Source organism: Cannabis sativa, chromosome X (genome assembly GCF_029168945.1).
Source record: "Cannabis sativa cultivar Pink pepper isolate KNU-18-1 chromosome X, ASM2916894v1, whole genome shotgun sequence".
In the NCBI taxonomy this organism is placed as follows: domain Eukaryota; kingdom Viridiplantae; phylum Streptophyta; class Magnoliopsida; order Rosales; family Cannabaceae; genus Cannabis; species Cannabis sativa.
In genome coordinates this window covers 30,955,052-30,963,627 of record NC_083610.1, presented here as the reverse complement: position 1 = coordinate 30,963,627, position 8,576 = coordinate 30,955,052, and the positions used below count along the sequence as shown (strand labels likewise).

The following is an 8,576-nucleotide window of genomic DNA, read 5'->3' as shown; positions in this document are numbered from 1 at the left end:
TGTCATTATTTTATTTATTTACACAATCTTTTCTATTTCCCCTTTTTTTTACTCATCAACAGTCTGTATGTAATCGTACTTTTTGCTCCTTAGTCGTGTACACTCACAACTATAGCTTCATCCCTCGTTCTTTATGTGAGACAAGTGAGCCCATTGATATCCTCATCATTATGCAGGTACCCCATCTTTCTTTTATTCCCATTTTTCTAATTCACTCTAATAATACTTCTACATTATTATGTTTTTATTCGTGTCTAATAATTATGCAAGTCTAATATATTGCTTGTTATTTTTCTTAGTGCAGTCTAACATGTTTGATTAATCATGTAGAAAGTGGCTTTTGTATACTTATTTTTGATTTGGATTGTGATATGGAAGAAGATACCATTGCCATATGAAATGAGTGAGGAGTCTAGGAATAGAGTTTACTTAATTATTGATTTATATTTTTATGATTAATGATAAACAAGCCATTGATTTGGGAGAAAGAGTTTTACTGATCCATAAAAGCTTTGATCTGTTTCTATTTTTCTTGAAGCATATGAAAGTAGACGAGAAAGGCATAAGGAAAGTGAAGTTGAAAATGTCTTTCAGTCTAAAATCAATTCGTGGTCTCAAAAACCAAAAGCTAATGGAAAAAGACACAAGAAAAACAAAAGGAAAATAACGACAAGTATCTTCCATGTGACATTTATAAAAGAAAAATCATTTGGAGAAGGACTGTTGGTTTAAAGGAAAACCACAGTGCCAAAATTGTAAAAAAAAATTAGGCACACTGAAAAAACTTGCCGTTTAAAAAAATCTCATCAAGCTAATTTTACCGAAGAGAAAATGATGAGAATAATCACTTCTATGTCTACCAAGCTGCAACAGAACAAATTAAAAATACTTGGTATCTTTACAATGGTTGTAGTAACCACATGACAAAAAATTAAAAGCATCTTTTGTAGTCTTGATACATCTAAGATTAAAGTCAAAATTGGTAATGGTGACTTCATGGAAACATTCGGCAAAGGCACCATTACCATTGACATTAAAAAAGGCAAGAGATATATCAATGATGTACTCTTAGTATCCAACATTGATCAAAACCTACTTAGTGTAGGCCAAATAATTAAAAAATAGTACTCTTTGCATTTTGAAGGAGATTCTTGCACAATCTATGATAAGCAAGATAAATCATTTCAAATTGTAAAAGTAAAAATGAGAGAAAATAGATGCTTTCCTATACAATGAAGATATGCATGTAGTGTGGCGATGCAAGCACAAATAGATGAATTATGGCTTTTGTTGATTTTTATGGTCCATATCAGAGTTATAAAAGCGAGAGCGGAATTTGATAAAATATATTTTTTTATCTAATATGAATCATAAACTCAATGATCTCAATATAATATATATAGATTAAATTTAAACTACTCAAAGAAAGATTATACCTCTTCAAGCCTATCAGGATATTCTTATTTCTTTTTAAATAATTATCGATCATCCAATCCATAAACTTTGTTGAAGAATCCACAACTTGATCTTCTAAGCCAGCCTCAACACTCAAGAATAGAGTGGACTATTAGATTTTAATAGATAAATAAATTTAGGTAATACAGTGTGTACTCAACTTATGAGAGACTGTAATTGAATTAGGGTTTTGATCTTACACAATAGGTGTATGCATGTGAGATGGAGAGAGATAGTGGTAGGCGTGATAGAGAGAAGTAGGAGTGAAAAAATCAATTCATATTTTCTCTCTATTTTGTTATGCATTTTCTGTCTGTTAATTGTTTATTAACTCTCTGTTTATTTATGATACTATATATCATATATATATATAGTGTTACAAATAAATTTATTTAATTCTTTATTTAAAGTAAAAGTAAATATCTAATTTGATTTGAATTAGAATACAAATTTAAATATAAATATCTAATATTTAAATAATAAATATTAGTAGATTTTTTATTTTAATAATTATCTTTTTCATCAAACAATTATTTAATAATTTATTAAATTATAATTAACTTAATTTAATTTAAATTATTTTAACTAATTAAAATAATTAAAATTAAATTAATCACGGACTTTTATATGTCACCCTACACGTGTAAATTAGGCCTACATGTGTGGGCCATAGTTTAAAGTCTAAAATTAATTTCTAATTTTTTTCATAAATAAAATTTATTATTTATTATACCAATAAATAATATTTGATTAATTCTCATTAATCTCTTATTAACAATGATTAAAATAAATATTATTTTCTCTAAAATAATATATTTCTCTCTTTAATGTTATTTAAGAATAATTTGGTGTAAATTTACCACAAAACTACTTTTTGTGCCAAATATAGCACAATTTTTATATCTCTTAATGGAGATGGTCTAAATCAAACTCAAATATTTTTTTTTTTTTGCCAAAAAACTTTTTTTCTTAATTTTTTTTAGTTAATGGAACAATCCAAACCCATATAATATAAAAATAATAATTGTTCTTAGATAGAAAAATATACATAAAAATTTAAATTTTTCTAACAATACCCATTCATGATTCTTTCAAATTAGAAAAGAAATCTACTTTCTAATTTCCAACGTTCATGAATATTTCTTAAAATGCCTGCAACGTTTGCCTTCTAACAAAGGAGTTTATCAAGACTTGTACTCTGATTAGACCCGTTCACTCCAACTCTCACATTTTCAAATTCATATTTCTAAAATGATTCATTGAACACAATACATATACAAGCTTCTTTATATTTGGAGGAGATATTAGACTCTTTTCTTTCTATGAAACATTTGTTTTCTGTTTGACTTTTTCCCTAAAGTTTTTAATTTAAAGTCAAATATTCCACTTTGACTCTCATTCTTCAAATTGTTTGGTATTAATTTGTTAGAGAGTTTATTTTTGTTTAATGTTTTGAATATTTTTTTTATGTTTTTTGCGACAGGATAAGAGAAGCAAATATTTCTATAGACAAAACAAAACAAAATTCTACCCACTCAATTATACTTTTGTCCCAATGTCAACAAGATTACAAAAAGATTAAATAATATTTTAGATCCAGTATTTTGTAAAAGTTACTAATTGAACTTTTTATTTTATTAAATGACAAACTAGACCTTATAATTTTCAAAATAGTAAAAATAAGACCATATCAGGATCCCAAATAGAAAATCAATTTCTTTAGGCTAATTAGGATTTTTGCCCCCTGAACTTTAACATATACCAAATCATGCCCCCTAAACTTTTAAGGTCGTTAAAAATGTCCCCTGAACTATTGAGATTGTTGAATTAAAGGACTTTTGTCTAATTTTAGTTAAAAATTCTAACATGGATGAAAGTTCACAGGCATGATTTAGTATATGTCAAAGTTCGAACGGCATAATTTGATAGATATCAAAGTCTGGGGAGCATAATTTAGTACATAAGCAATCACTAAAATAGTAAAATTGAATGAAATTAGACAAAAGTCCTTAAATTCAACAATCTCAATAGTTCAACGGGTATTTTTAACGACCTTAAAAATTCAAGAGGCATAATTTGGTACATATCAAAGTTCAGGGGTAAAAATCTTAATTAGCCATTTCTTTAATTATACATTACTCAATATAATTAATATTTAGTATAACAATTTCATTAGATGATAAAAACACAGTGGCAAACGTATCTTGTCCATCATCAATCGTTTTCTTTTAAACTTTTATCAACATAAATCAAAATTAATTAGCAAAACTTAACCAATAGTATTCAAACCACTAACTTTCCAAGTGAAATATTGATCACCTCACAATTACACTAGAGATCACAAGTGATCTATAAAGAATATAAATATACTTATAATATTAGTTGGTTAAAACACTAATTATTTTTGAATTTATTTTTCTTAAGAAAAACATTATAAAAATAGGTTGTCATTTTTTCATATCATATTTTTTTTTGGTCCTCTAATTCCCTTAACAATTTTTTTGACTACTCTTTTTAAAGAGGACCTATAATTTTATGTACAAATGCACAATATCTTGAAGTGGATCGTCTATCTACCTTGTAGCCTGCCCAATCTGGATCAGGGAAACACTCATCTTGGCCCCCATTTTCTCATGCACAGCTCTGATTGACGGAAATCCTCTTTCAACAAGTTAATGTTATACTTTAGAAGCATTTTTAGTGAGAAAAGAAATGAACTGAAGAGTTGGTTGTTCTTGGGGTTAAATGGAAGCTAAGAGAAGAGCGAAAAATGGAATCATGAATGATCTCCTCCACTAGAAAATCCAAATCACCACCGTTAGATGACTTCTCACCATTCTCCTTTCTCATACATTTTTACATATAATTAAAAAAAATTAATTTTTTTTACAATATATATGGTAATAATTATTGATTATTATATATATGGTAATATTAACTATGTTTATTTTTATGTTTACAATTATAATAAACATACCAATAATATAAAATATTTTATATATATGTTTATTTTATTTTCTATATTTAATAAAAAAAATAATAATACATAGATTTATTATATCACTCTAGGTGTTATGTTTACTTTTTAGTAATTTTTTAGAAAATAAATAATATATATAAAAAATTATTTATCTTTATCTTTTGTTTATTGTGTCATGTTTATTTTTTCTAATTAAATAATTTTTGGAGTTTATTAAGTTATGTTTGTTTATTTATTTTTTAATGTAAGAATTATACTTCAATGGAAAATTCATTCACTAACTTATTAGAAAATAATCAATACATAAAAACAATAGAAAGAAAATATACTTATTTTAGTATAATATAAATTGGCTATGTCTAGTTTTATGTTTACAATTATAATAAACATACTAATAATATAAAATACTTTGTATATATATGTTTATTTTGTTTTCTATTTATTAAACATACTAATTTAATAAACAAAATAATAATATTCACATATGTTTATTATATCACTCTATGTGTCATGTATATTTTTAGTAATTTTAAGTATTGATTTATATTTATATACATTAATGTTTATAATTTTGATATTGTATTTTATTAAAAAAATCTTATTGAATTATAATAATACATACCAAAATAGATAATAAATATTTATTTTTTAATAAAAAAAATATTTAACTTGTTTATTATTATAAAACTGTTTAATTAATTTTACGAAATTGCTTATTTTGAGTTTCAATAAACATGTTTTATTATTTAATGATTACAATGTATGGTTTCATGTAATAAGTTTTTAAAATGTATAAATTTTCAAAATAATTTTTTTTGCACATTTTTTGTAATTATATTATTTTTGTTGTACATTTATGAAAAAAACCCAAAGAAAAATGCAGTCTTTTAAACAGTCCCATATAGCAATGAGTTTGTAGCCAAAGGACTGAGAAACCAACTGATGTACTTGCATTGAGAAGCTTTAACTTTACCTGTTCTATCTCTAGCCGCTGCATCATTTCTGCACGCATTTTACTTCCCAATAATCTACATTGATTAAAGTCATATTATTTGTTGGGGGAGGCCAATGATCTTCTTCAACAAACCTGATTTCTTTTGTTCTCATGTAGAATTTCTTCACCAAGCAACCAACCTTGAAATCCACTCTAGCACATCATTCATCGCAAACAAGATCTTTCATGTAATAAGTTCTTTTTAAATATTAGGCTTGCTAAGATAATGCCAACATCTCAAAATTCTCTTTGGCCATAAATCCAGAGATATTCAACAGAAAAGTAACGCAATCATTGTGGTGCGCTTGTTTCATAAGATTGAAGAAGCCACTATTTTTCTGAAATTTCTTCATAGTCGTGCACCACCACAAAGCATGTTGGTCATCTTCAGCCTTTCTTTAACCGTTGCCACAACAAAGCAGTGACTTTTGCTGAAACTTTTTTTGCGTCAACAAAAGTCTTGATTTGCACACTTTTGCTGGCGCAAAAAATCACTAAGAAAAGCTCGCCAGTAATAACAGTCGTTGGCGTTTTTTTGCATCGGTAAAGTTGAAAGAACCAAAAAAATAGTACAAGACTTTTGACAACGGAAAAAAAGCACCAGAAAAAGTCGTTGAAATTTTAGACTTTAGCCAGCGTAAAAAAGTGTCGACAAAAGTAATTTTTTTTCTAAAAAAAATAAACGTTAGCATGCGCAATAAAATGACACCTAAAAAAATGATATATCAAAATCATCTTCATCAGTGTGACATTATTAATACATGATGTGTTTTTATTCTTAATGAAAACAGCTTGAATTTGAAGTTCAAATTTACCCCAGACTAGAATTAAACAGCTAAATAAAAGTAACAGTTAAGTTTGCGAATACGTATAGTTGCACTAAGAGGTTATGTCTTGGCAATAAAAAAATAATAGAAAAGGGGTTACGAGCGTCATATACCATTACCTTGATGATTGCATCAATCGTCTTCTGTTCTTGTCAGCTAAGTTAAAACATTTTTGCCTCAACGCTTTACATATTAACTGAAATAAATTCATATTAAAAAATAGTTCAAGTCTTGAGAGCATAAAACTATTGGCTCATTACTCTAATACAACAGATTATGATATTGTATCATACAAGAACAGAGCAAAGAGAACGTAGTTATTACTCTAAAAACACAACAAGAGACAACAGTACGGGTCAAACTGGGTATTGTTATACCAATTACGTAAACAAGCATTGACCATCAGCAAGATCCCCTGTTGTATTCCATGCTTTTATCTTATCAATTCACACTAGAAATTTGTTCTCAAATGATTTCAACAGAAGAGCATATATACACAAATACACTAGGGAAATAGAGAGAAATCAAAAACACTGATAGTGAGTTCTTTACTAAGCCAATGAGTCCAAAATTTTAACAAGAAAATAATTGAATTGTATAAGATGTAATTCAACTTTTTTAAATGTGTGTAATGATACAATACCAAAATGTTTATGGACATTAGAAACAATACAATACAGATAGGCAACAAAGCTTCAAGTAGACAGACAATCAACTTTTAATACACACCAGCACATTATCATATGACTTAAAGATAAAAGAGAAAACCATATAAAGCAAACTTAGAATGATGTAGATGCAGAATGAGTCCAAATATGTATCTACACAGTTATAAACATCTGATGTTCAAATTCTACCAATAAATACTATGAACACTAAAAAATATAAAGTAACTATTAACTAAAACACCAACAGGCCTCTATTTTGAAGGACAAAGTTTGAACATGGTTTCCCTGGAAAATTGTCTAATAGAAAATCAAGTTGTATGACAAAAGCACAATAGAAGACATAGAACTTTTTCTTTCTAGCTTTCAAATAAAATAAATCAAACATGAATCAAGACAAGGAACATCCTAATCAGAAGAAAAGGCATATCATTGAGAACTTGAAAAACATACCAATGGCACACAACCAAAAGATGGCCTTTAACAACGAGACTTGGCCACGGGAGAATTTAAAAAAGTTGCCCTTTGCTGGGAATGGAAAAAACAGAAATCATCATGAATAAAATTATGCAATTATAATTTCTGGATTAAATTAGATAAATTAAAATAAAAATAAATAAATAAATAAAAACTATGAGAAACTATTATATTTAAACCTCCAGACTACTAATTTATTCCTATACCCTGCATATATGAAAATAAAAATGATAAATAGACAAAATTAAATAATGCATGCTTTTTTGGAATCTTTAACCTTTCTCAAAGCTTGTGATTGAACTTTTATAGCTTGAACAGAATTGACAGAAAGATCTTGCACTGGATTAAAATGTGAATAATCACCAAAGAGAACAAATGAGTAATGTTAGTAAGTAATAGAGATACAATGTTAAACATACAAAACACAAGCTCAAAGTAGCTCTGACCATTGCAATTAATTTGTTTTAGCTTTAAAGTTTTTACAGACAACCATCAAAAACTTCTCTTTTATGTCATCAAATTAAATCTTTTATTTTCTAATGTTAGTTTTAATTTCATAAACAGAGATGTATTTTCCAAAAAATAATATATACACAAATATGCAGTTGAACCAAAATCATCCAAAGACAGTGAATTAAACAGTCTTACCTATTCGGGTTTCTCTTGAATCTCTTGCGTGGGCTGCTTCCCTGTGATGAAAAAGTGAGTATCTGAGATAGATAGAGTAGAGGTGAGAGAAGGTTAAAAGCGACTAGGCGAGATGAGAAACAAGCGAATTAAAAAAGTTGCCCTTGACTCGATTTCTCTTAAACCCACAGAATTTTGGGAATTTCTCAAAAATATACATAAAATGCAAAATAATTACAAAAAAAAAAAAAAAAAAAAAAAAAAAAAAAACTTAACAAATCTCAATTACAATAATCAATTATAATATTATTAAAAAAATACTTTAATTTCAAACTTATATGCTCGAAATGAAACTAATCCTAATTTTATTGTAATATACGATTTCTTTGGCTTGTTTGTTACCAGCTTACCCGTAAGAATAGCCTATATTTATATCTTTGAGTAGGAACATTAATCATTTATATGTAATCTATAGCTTTTATAACTATTTAGAAGTGAAACGATAATTTCTTTAGAGTTTGGCTTAACGACATAAATAGAAGAGCTCTCAT

General features: G+C 27.1%; 1 long non-coding RNA gene across 1 annotated transcript; it reads right to left on the bottom strand.

The window, feature by feature from the left end:
• Positions 1-2,455: 2,455 nt before the first annotated feature.
• On the bottom strand, positions 2,456-8,210 carry LOC115712171 (uncharacterized). The gene is made up of 3 exons (XR_009684949.1): positions 8,047-8,210; positions 5,409-7,737; positions 2,456-4,250 (listed from the first exon to the last, which is right to left on the bottom strand). It is a non-coding gene; the product is annotated as an uncharacterized LOC115712171 (long non-coding RNA).
• Between the last annotated feature and the right edge of the window lie 366 nt (positions 8,211-8,576).